This window comes from Octodon degus, unplaced genomic scaffold, assembly GCF_000260255.1.
Source record: "Octodon degus isolate 3935 unplaced genomic scaffold, OctDeg1.0 scaffold00004, whole genome shotgun sequence".
Classification (NCBI taxonomy): domain Eukaryota; kingdom Metazoa; phylum Chordata; class Mammalia; order Rodentia; family Octodontidae; genus Octodon; species Octodon degus.
Genome location: NW_004524580.1, coordinates 6,575,168 through 6,587,127, shown reverse-complemented (window position 1 = coordinate 6,587,127; position 11,960 = coordinate 6,575,168). Strand labels below are relative to the sequence as shown.

General features: G+C 33.5%; 1 protein-coding gene across 1 annotated transcript in view; it reads right to left on the bottom strand.

The window, feature by feature from the left end:
* The window catches only part of Syt1 (synaptotagmin 1), a 594,727-nt gene that overhangs the window by 408,040 nt on the left and 174,727 nt on the right, over window positions 1-11,960 (bottom strand). The window contains exon 2 of the mRNA XM_004623750.2: window positions 6,910-6,971. The gene's annotated coding sequence lies outside the window, so the exon portion shown is untranslated. The remainder of the gene's footprint in view (window positions 1-6,909; window positions 6,972-11,960) is intronic.

Genomic DNA, 11,960 nt, shown 5'->3' with positions numbered 1-11,960 from the left:
GTGTTTGTAAATAGGATCACAAGTCCGCATCTTGTACAGCAATTAACCACTAAGAAGAATATATGCAGTGTATTATTTGTTGAAACTGTCCTTCCGATTTGATTTGAACTTGTGTCTTTGCTATCTGTTTGGCAATAAAACTTTGAAAAAAAAAAAGAATTATTTCTTACAACACACTTCAGACTACTGGAGTAATATGGTATTTCTTCTGAGGGTCATATGAATTTCAAGCCAATGTATGTGGAGCATTTGTTTAGAGACTCTTTTTTCTGTAGTCTGAATCATTTTGTATGAATTCATAGACTTTGTCAGAATTCTTTTGAAAATGGAAAATAAAAATAATACTGGGATTAAGGTATTCATATTAACTAAGAACAGGAAACATAAAATTGTTTAACTGTACAATGGAACATATGCTGGACTTTCTTTTTTTCTTTTTTAATTTTAGTCTAGAAAAGCAATGAAGCCAGATGTGGTGACACACGCCTAGAATGCCAGCACAAGGGGCAGTGTGAGTTTGAGGCCAACCTGGGCTACAAAATGAGTACAAGGCCAAAAGCCCTGACTCGAAAAGATAAAACATAAACAAGAAATGAAATTGTTAGTAATTAAATGTAATGATGAAATTTCAAGGAAAGGAGAAAAATAGTAAGAAACTTAACATGATTTTTTTTTTTTCCTGAAATGGGAATTGTTATTTTTAGTTTGGAATCTACCTATCTGTAGGGGCATAATAAAATTTGATATAAAAGGGAGGTGTTATATATATTCCATCACAATAATACAAAAAGGATTTTATCGTATTTGAAAAATAATTATTCAAACAATAAAGCCATTTATTGTTTGGTAAATATAAAATTTTCAATAAAAGATAATTGAGATACTGAAATAAAGAGAAACTCATAAAATATTCTTTATCATGAAAGGGCAAAGTAGCAAACAGAAATTTTGTTGCCTGAGATTTTTTTGTTGAATAAGTTTCTGATTTCAATTTTAGATATGGCAAACAACAATTTTTTAAAGGGAAGTTTAGATACAGTGGTATGACCTTTGAAATGGTATATGCACTAACATATGGCATATAACTTTTTTTGAAACTTGCTCAATCTATAGCTGGGTTAAATTTATTTTATCTGGGGAAAATGACCCCTTGTGTGACTCCAAAGGAAGTAATTTTATGATAAGGGAGAAAACATTCTTGGTAGCCTTTACATTGCAGTACTATTGCGCTAGCTTGCTTGTAGGGCTAGGAAGACTGGTGAAAGGCTTAAAGACTTAACTCTCAGAAAGGGAGTCCTGCTAATGTCACTCTCTGATACTTGCTTTTCTCTTTAAGGAGAAAGAGGCCTCCAGGTACAAGGCTAAGGGATTCCTCATCCTATAGCTGCTTTCCTACTATACCAAACCCAGTTTCATCTCATGCCCAGATGTCCAACCAGCCTCCATCTTTTTTCTTTCTTCCTTCACACAGTCTCTTCTCCTTCTGTCCACTTATATTTGTATGGATTCTATTATTTTATTTATTTTTTTTGTGTGTGTGCAGGGTCTCACTACACAGCTCAGACTCGTAGTGATCCTCCTGTTTTCAGCCTTCCCAGCGCTGGAACTACAGGCATGCGCCACCAGGCCCAGTCTTGTTCACTGACTCAACATGCCTGGGGGGCGGGGCCAGCATGTGAAATTTTCATAATTTTAGAAGAAAGCCCTTTTGATATTGCAGAGATATTTTAATAGCAATAATAACAATATACCTACTGATATTTTTGTGTTGATTTCTGTAATAAGGAGCTAATAGATGTGTCTATTATTCTCACAAAAAGATGAGGAATTTACATTGTCTTCTTGTACATGCATTGCCTAAATTATAACAATAAGACTTAAACAGAACTTTATTTTCTGTCCAGCATAAACATTCATTAAAAAAGATAACACAACCCAAAATAATGCAATAGTGCAGACAAGTAAGTAAATAAATCAGAATGTTATACTAGAGCAAAACTAGATATTCAGATTCCTGAATCATTTAGTTTAATGCCTAACTGGGCTTTACAAGTTAGTTTTTAATGATAAGTGCTTTTGGAAAGAATTTCCTCATCATATTTGTGTTGACTGTGTAAATTATATTTCAAAGTCATGAGAAAACAGAATTTCAGAGTAAAATGAAGATAATATGAAAGTGATATCAGAATGCCAATGAGCTTCTAGAAGTAATGGACGAAATACTATCAAATAACTATAATATGGTATCTATGACATGGTATCTATCTACTATCACTGTTAAAGATGCATCATCTTTATGTGACTAACACAATCACTCAATAGAGAAATTAAACCATATAGAGCAATGCCAAGTTGTTCTATATACCATAGCTAATAGGAGATGAAGGTGGACATCAGGGAGACTATGTATTATGGTTTGTGTCTAGTTGTCCCCCTAAAGCCTCATGCAGTCATGGGTGGCTTCTGGAGCTTGTGATTGATTATTGTGGATGCTGTACCTGCCCTGGGCCAGTAATCTGCATTGCAATGCAAGGAGTTGGGGGAGGCTAGCTAGCTGTCTGAGCTGCTACCCCTCCGTTTGCTCTCTTGCTCTTTGTCTTAGACTTGAAAGGTTGCCCTCTGCCAGGTACCACTCTGCCTTGGAGCCAGCTGAGTATGGACTGAAATCTCCAGTAACTGTGAGCTAGATAAACCTTTCCTTCCTTCATTTTGAATTTTGAGTATTTGTCCAGCAATGAGAGAAGAGTAGCTGAAACACTATGTTACAATAAGATTATAGAACACAGTTTCTTTAGTGTTTCAGAAAATAGCCTGGTTGTGAATATTCATTGGCTTTATAAAAAATAATGATCATCTTAGTAAATCTACTTTACTACCCAATATATCAAAATAGCATTCAATTAATAAACAAAGTAAAAAATAATCTAACATTTGTGTTTAGCTGAGTATCTTGAAAATCTGTTACTGTAAATCAACAGTGTTGTCTTCTTTATGAATATTCCAATATTTGTAATTATTCAAAATATAAACTACTGATAAGTTATTGTAATTTGTTTACTCTTATATCTTGGACATATTTAACAATGTAGAATAGGTACTCAATAGCAAATAGCGAATAAAGAATGAAGAATAAAGAATTTCCAAAATTGTATAAAAGTTTTCCAAGAGCTTAGTCTATACAAAAATGTTGTAAAATATCTAGTACATTTCATTCCAAATATAATGTAAGAATCTAAGAAGTATATGTCATGATCACACGTATCTTACAGTAAATCTCTGGCTTGTGAACATTCAAGGTGCAAACTTTCACAGGTGTGGACAGACTGCATTACAAACACGTTCCTAGACATGAACAAACAGCAGAGGTAGCTCCCGTATGGGAGGCCTCATCACACTGGTGCTGCTGTGTGCTCCCTATTCAGTGCTGCAGTGCGCAGTAGTGCCGTGCTCAATTGTGAGCTAGATGAAAATCAAATTTTGGATGTGTAGAAACTGCATCAATAATTATTTATATCAAACTTCAGTACCGTTTGGCTGAAAACATTTTAAATTTGGAGAAGAGCCTTCCAGAGATTTCTGAGATTCTTAATTTTTTATACAAATACTTTTAGCTAACAAGACAGACAGAAGTAACAGTACATGGTCAATGAGACTAGCATATTTTCCAGCCACTAGATATGAGACTGTGGTTAAATGATTTGACCTACCTGGTCCTCTATACGTGAGAATATTAGAAGGAATCTCTATTAATTGAAACTAGATGATCCAAGCATTTTATTACTAAATTTCCTTCAAACTTTTTGCTCTTACTACACACACACACACACACACACACACACACACACACACTCACTCGTGTATGTGCACACACGCTTTGACACACACTGTTTTTGATTATAAGGATTTGTTACGTCTAATAAAGATTTGACTAAAGGAAACTTAGGAGAGGCATTTACAAATACCATTTATTCTCAAATGGGTTACAACCTATTTTATTGGTTAAAATCTGCTTTCTATTACAATTTTTCTCACAGAAATTGAAACTTTTTATTATACTTGTTGTCCCAGGAAAGCTAGGTTGTTATTAATAGTCACGCTTTGAGTGAGAACCTCAACTCCCAACAGTATTTAAAAAGATTTAGCAAATCTAGGATAATATGACTTGTTCCTTAGAAGGATGAGTGAATATCTGAATGATTTTTAATGTATTCTCTTTTTTATTATCACTATCCAGTGTAATGTATTCTCTTTTTTATTATCACTCTCCAGTGTAATCAAAGTCTATGGAGAGTCAACCTATGAAGTTCTGGAAAGCACACAGGGTGCTCAGCAATGGACAAGAAAATTACTATTTTAAAATGCAATTTCCAATATTTCTCTTTCTCTTTATTTCCCATCCTTCTTAAGCATTAAATCTTTTGTGAAATATATATCTTGCACACTCTAAAATTTTTCAGTAATAATTTAGCAATATTTTAATCAATTACCAGTTTTAATCAATTCATTAATTGTTCATGGGATAGGTACACGGGGTCATGTTCAATATACAATAACAAGAAAAGGAATCACTGCTTTACCCAGTATATTCATTTTGTATCACGTTTTATTCCAAACAGTGATCACTCCTAATTCATCAGCCCTCTGGAGATTAAGAGGTATATGAAAATGTTTATCTTTCAACAACTTCATATTAATTCAAAATGTTTCTCTTCATAAATACTTTTTAAAATTTAAGGAAGCAAACCACATTTACATTATATGGATTTAAAATAAAGTACCTTTTGTTTTGTATAGTGTGGATTATTTAATGGCGAAGTAACATGTAGCTATTAAATAACAGTGACTTAAATCTGAAATGAAAAACTGCCCTAAACCATACATGATGCACTAATAAAAGATGGAATTTTTTTCTTGAAAACACATACTTTATTTTCTCCAGTATTATTCCCAGACGGACAGCTGGACAGATCTCATTATTTGACTATGGCTCCCCCAAAGCATGTTATAATAAATTTTACTTCAATAAAATTATGAAAATCTAAAGCACTTACAGGTTGTCTAAATCACAATTGAAATAACTTATACAGGAATAAGATCAGAAAAAGTTATTGATGGCTTTTATACTAAAATACTAAAAGGCCTAAGAAATTATGAGATAAGTATTTATCTGACTCTTATATAAAGAGCTTACAACGAGTATCTCTGGTTCTGTCCTTTAATAGTTTAACCTCTTTCTAATAAATATTGGCAGAATTGAATTCATGTTTAAAAATTGAAATTATATATCTAAAAACAAAACTTCAAGACAGCGTAGTGAATCAAGTATAGAAAAATGTTTGTTTTGGTTCAATGACTTAGTTGACCTTCTCTGCTTGTAAGATGATGAGGAAATAACAGAACTAGACATACCTCTCCTTCGTTTCTTGCAACATCTTCAAGCTAGCAGAGTTTAAAAAACTATATTTGATATAAAATCTGATTCTTAATTTATCCTTGTACCTACATATATGTAAATATATTTGTAGCACTTCCTGAAAACCTAGCAGCCGTCCACAGTTTTGGAGTTTATTTTTGTAAGTCAAGCAATATTTTTTCCAAAAGTAAAGAATTTGAATTTTGTCCTGTGTGAAATCTGATATAAAATAAGAAATGTGTGGCCCCTTGTAGCTAGAGGAAACACCAAGAATTAGAATGAGACAGGGAAAGTGGAGCTTGTGATAATCTCCGACAGGTGACAAAGCATCCTGCCGACCCCCTCCTCTCACGCCTCAGAAAGTAATAAAATAGATTTCAGATAAATTTCCTGTGTTCAGTCATTGCAATGGCCATGTTTAAGGAGTCAAAATTCAATTTTTACATGAGAAAATTTTATCATATAAGTAAGATTTATATAAAATGCACAGCAAAGTTATTAATTGCGTTTATTTAGCAAAGTGCTCCTCTTTCTGTGTCAGAGATGTATGTTGTCTCCAAGGAAATTATTTATAAATTTATATTAAAATACATCCTTTCACTGAAATTTATTCTAATTTAATGTACACCAAAATACAGATGTTTTATTTTATTAAGGCTCTACCATTTAGTACTTTTGGTTGCAATTTTAAAGAACTGCATTTTGAAGTTTCTTTCAAAACAATCATGGTAATAGAACTGCTACCATGTGAGTTATAAAGATAGGTGGATTTTGTTTTTTTGACTTTATTTTTGTGTTTTTGATAGTTGCATATTAAAATTTATAGTTTTTGACATCTATCAAATTTTATAATATCACAGATTTTCCTATGAACATGATATCCTAATACATTTAATTTTGCTTGCTAAAAGGGTACTTAGGAAAACTATTATAAAATAATACTTAAGGAAGTACATTTCATATTTAGAGCCTAAGATTAGGAAAAAAGTACTATGAGAATAAGTTATAGACTTTAAACCTGCAAATAGTTGCCATTTAAAAAAATGCCAACTTAATGACTATAAACAAATCAGGCTTATTAATGTTTTAAAGCTTTGTTCAGAATGAGTAAGTTTTGTGTCACATACAGAGAGAGGTACTTTATTTCAATTTTGCTCATTACATTTTTCCTTCTTTAGAGTTTAAATAATATCATGTTAGGTTAAAAGAGAAAATAAAAGAAAAGAGAACCATGATGGACTCTAAACATCTTCAGCAGCAGAGAGAGATGTGTCATAAAGGTTTCCTTTCCCTGCTGTCTAAGAGGATCATAAGATAAATGACTGCTAGTCTACTCAACAAACTGAAATTGAGTGTGGTTTTTAGAAGGCTTCACTTACTTACTATGCTGATTTCTTACCTGAGAAAATACAAGGATAAATATATGTACAAAAGACATTTATCAGATCTAATTTGTAGATGATCTGCTATAACTATTGCTGTGTCAAAGTACTTACTGTTCTGTTAGAACTTCTGGAGTGCTTTGTTCTGTGTTTGCTTTCAGGATTCTTTTTTATTTCTAAAAGAAAAACAACACACACCATGATTAGTGGGTACAGATAGCTCTGAGTCATTTCAGATAGTGCTAACTTCATTTTGACAATTTCTGGGTATAAATTCCCCATGATGAATAGGATCATTATGTATATTTAAAATATACCAATAGACTTAAAAAGATGTCCAAAAGGCTGGACATGGTAGTGCATGTCTGTAATCCCAGAATTTGGGAGGCTGAGTTAAAAGGATTTCTGTGACTTGGAGGCCAGCTAGGGCTACAAAGTGAGTTCACGGCCATGCTGAACTTCTTAGTGAAACCTTGTCTTAAAAAAAAAAAGAAAAAAAAAGGTTGGGGATATAGTTCAGTGGTATAAAAAAAGATAAAAACTATTTTAACTACAGTTCTTGCAATAATACCCTAAATGCAAAATGATATTTTATTTGTATATATTTTGTATTTATATCATTGTATTCAGAATTTTAAAGTTGGTATGCAGAGCTAGAGATTAAGATTCTGTACATAATTCTTGTACTATTTTTGTGGGAAGTAAACTATAACATTATGCTTCTTACAGTCAAGTAGGTTGAAAACTGGAATAGGTAGCTATTATTACAGAATATTATAGAATTATATCCATTAAAAAAGAATCCCCAAAATCTTATATAAATTAAATGCCTCATGCTGTATCAATCATTAATATGATTTTCACAAATCCACATTATTTGTCTCAAGGTTTGTTTTCTTTTTTTTTAAATGTATTTAGTACAGGGTCTCACCACACCAATGTGACTCGTGATCCTCCTGTTTTCAACCTCCCAAGTGCTGGGATTACAGGCAAGTGCCACCATGCCCAGTCTCAGTCGCTTCTCAGTGCACTCTGGGGGTGGGGCTGGCATAGCATGCTGGGGATCCAACCCGGGTCCCTGTGCCTGCCTAAGCAGTCAAAGTCAGTTTTCAATTTTATATTTTTCACTGGTGTCAGGCAAACTTCAATATTTCTGTATACTTGTCTATGTATAAGCCTAATCAATGTCTAAATATGAACTAAAACTATTCCAGTACGGATTGAAGATCTCTCTATATACACAAACAGGTACTTGTACCCACCATGGGTTATGAGAAGAGTACCTACACATCTTTGCATAAAAAGCACAACTTTAAATTTAGAAAGTAAGAAAACTAAATCCTTTGCAAAGTCAATATTAGGAATTGTTTTAATACAATAAAAGAAATCAAAATCTATTTTTGATATTTTACCAATTCATAAAAGAAAACCTTGACATTGCTAAAGATGAGTGGCTCTTAATGTAAGTTCTCATTAATTTTTGTCCTCAAAAAGTTAGGGAGAATACAAGTCATGAAATAATGAAAGATTTTAAAATAGGTTCATTACAGGCAAGCTACTCCATTTGAAGAGTTCTCATAGATTCTGTTGTCAACAGAACCACAAAATTACTTCAACGCCGGCCGATCTAGCTCCTGGCTCACTTAGGTACTCAGTGGAAATGATCTGAAGTGACAGCTATATTTCCAAGGCTGTGTTTCCTGCATCTGTTCAACAGTGATGTCCCCAAGGCCTGCTCTCATTTTATTCCTGCTTGAAACTCAACTGTTTCCTAGTAAAACCCACTAGGAAGAGCAATGTTACAATGAACCTAGATTTGCCTGTCTGTTAGCATACAATTTTGAGCCTCTATTGAATTTATATGCTAATTCTCTAGATAGTTTTAGCATACTGACAGTTTTTTTAAAAAAAATAATTAAAACCAAAAATACAAGATTATCTGGGCACACACATAAAATGCGTGGCATACAAATATAACACATGGAGACAAAAGTCTGTTAGAAAAAGTAAAGGTTTTTATTTAAAAAATGAAAGCATATTAATATTGTATATTACCAGGGAGGAGGCTTTCTTCAGAGATGCTGTGCGAGGATTAATTTTTGTGATTTATACTGTCTTAAGGGCTTTGAATTCATTTTGGTTTTGCATGGATGTCTGTCACGAGAATAAACGGACAAGTCTGCTTTGCTTGCTCTACTGGAGGGCAAAGAAATCCAACTATTTTAGTCTTGATCCATGTCCTGAATATGCATATGTATAGTATTTTTCTGATTGCCAATTGCTGTCTCCTTCATGTATAAACACATTTGTATTGTAATGGATAAAAGTGAAAACAGCACTGGACTATTTTGTACATTGCATCATCTGACTTTTTCGTAATGCAACTGGTAACAGTAGCTCTGACTCAGGCAGTTCCCTAGTATTGAAGCTTGGTCTTTTTATGACTTTGTACGGTACATTTAAAAATGAATTTGTTTATATAAACTTATATATTACTCACAAAGTATTATATACATTCACAGTCAATAGGGCTGGTTAATTTTTAGACTAATATTTAATCCAATATTAGAAAAGCAAAATAAAAGACAGATAATAGGGAACAGAGATATATCTTTTGCAAGTAGAAAGAAGACCAAAAGATGGAGGGACGAAGAAAACGGAAAAAAAAAAAAGATGTGTTCTATATATGCACCAATTCCACATTGTTAATATAATCATTACATACTGCAAATATGTACTAATATAAAAAGAAAATATTGATTTTATTTGAGCCTTCACTAATACAGTACTGAGCTACATATTTCTTTAGAGTTGGTTTTAGAAAGGATAAATCTATGCAACATGTTTGCTGCTAAATATTATCTTCTGAGTTCTAAGTAAACAAAGGGTCCCACTTAGGAAGTTTAGGTTTCAAAACTTTGAAATGTTCAGTTTCCTTGGTTGGACCTTCTCCTAGGGAAAGGTGAAGACTTGTGGTTGGAACATTGTTACAAGGCTGACTTCTAATATTCTCAGCACACACACCACTCGTCCTAGGGGATTTTGCTAGCTATCTTTTGGCTTAAATTCTTATTATTGGAACAATAGTCGGCAAACAGATTATTTTTGAAAGGAACATTAGCCAGATTATCACTAGCTGGATGTTAGCTTTTAAACACAAAAACAAAGATTGCTCAATAGCTAAATGCATTACATGGCTCTGGATAAGACGCTGTATCCGGGGCGGGTGGGAAAAGTCAGCTATCAAGGACATCATCAGGTCGGTGGGAGAAATTTGAATATGGAATGAAGTTAGATAGTGGCATTGTATCAGTGGTAAATAGCCTTTGTTGGATAATCATTTTGTGCAATATGAGAGATGTCCTGATTTAAGAAATAATTTAAATGCTCAGTAAATTATTCAGAAGAGAGAACATCATGTCTCTGACTTATCTGCAAATAGTTCAGAAAGATATATGAAGTATATATAAATATATATGGGCTATATAGCAGTATATAAATCATATATATATATTTTTTCCCAAAAGACAAAAGTGTTTGTAGTTTTTATAATACATAAAATATATTTTGCCTAACTCTGTAAGTAGAATTATGATTAAATATATATATATATATATATATATATATATATATATATAGAGAGAGAGAGAGAGAGAGAGAGAGAGAGCAAGAAAGAGAAAAAATGAGTATTACATGAAATAAATATGTAAATGTTTCATGAGTCTTTATGAAGGGCATATGGAAACTTTTTATTGCAACTTCTCATTACTTTGAAAGTAGGGAAAAGTATTTCCAGCATACTATATTTTTAAAAATCTCAAATGTGAAAAATGTTATTTTTTGTATCTCTATAATTTATAATACTGATGTGGATATTTTATTTAGTTTATTAAGCACAATGCTATTTTATTCTGTCTATAATTATGAAGATGGTATTTATCTAGAAACTAATGAATGTATGAAGCAATGGTAGGACAGTTATCTGCCAAGTAATAGAGTAAGTTATTGTATAGGTTGATACATTGTGTCAAGTTGGAAAGTCTGGAAGTTTAACTCAGCAGGGGGCCTGAGTCCTCACTTTATAACTATCCTCATCCTGTGCAAGAGGAGGGCATGGAGATGGTGTGAGTGTTACATTCATTCAGGAGAGGGTAGACTGCTTGCAATATACGGGAGGAAAATAGGCTTCCTTTTCACCCTTTTGTGCTTGCTGCTTTTCCTGTCTCTGCCACTTTGAACTGCTGCCCCTGTGCCATGCCATCCTGCCTAGAAGCCAGTTGATTATGGACTGAAACCTAGATGAACTGTGAGTTAAACGAACCTTTTTTTTTTTTTTTTTCTTATTTTTGGGAGTTGGGTATTCTGTTTCAGAAAGATGTAACTGACAGAGTTTGGTAGCAGGAGTGGGGTTGTTTCTTTGAATATAATTGACCATGTGGCTCAATAGCCTTTGGGACTGGCTTGTGGGAAGTTTGCAAAGGTTTGGAGATGCCACCTAAAAAAGTAGTGCTTAAGTGTCTCAGATGTTCTCTATGGGAGATTCTGGTCAAAGCTCAGAAGATCAGAGGGCTATAGAACTTTTCTGTTGAGGACTGCATTAGCTGTTAATCTCCAGAAGAAGTGTGTTATGGCTTGCTCAAAAGGTTGGATTTTGCTTGTGTTCAGAAATATTGCCCTCACTGAGATTAAGGGTGGTGGACTGATTAAGCTGGCAGAAGAAATTTCAAGGCAATCAAATGTTGAGGCTGTGATCTGGCTACTATTGGGCACTTTTAGCCAGATTTATATTGAGAATCAAGAGCAGAGAGCCCAGAAAATTGATTTAAAACATTGTGAGTTTGACCAGAAAGAAAGGTCTAGTAAAGCTGTAGACTACAATGATAGAGCTGAGGAGATCTCAATTGCCAAGAAGGAATATGAAAATGAAAAGATGGCCTGAGGACATCACGATAAGCAGCAAGTCTCCACCCTTTGCAGCCTTAGAACTTCAAAAGTGAAAGATTGCTTTGAGGAGAAAGCCACAGAGTATTGTGTTCTAGAATGGTGATAACATAGAAAATATGTTCTTCAGAATTGGATTCAGAGTGTCCAGCAATCCAGGCACTGGAACCCTACTGCAGAGAGAAAGAGAGAGAGAGAGAGAGAGAGAGAGAGAGAGAGAGAGA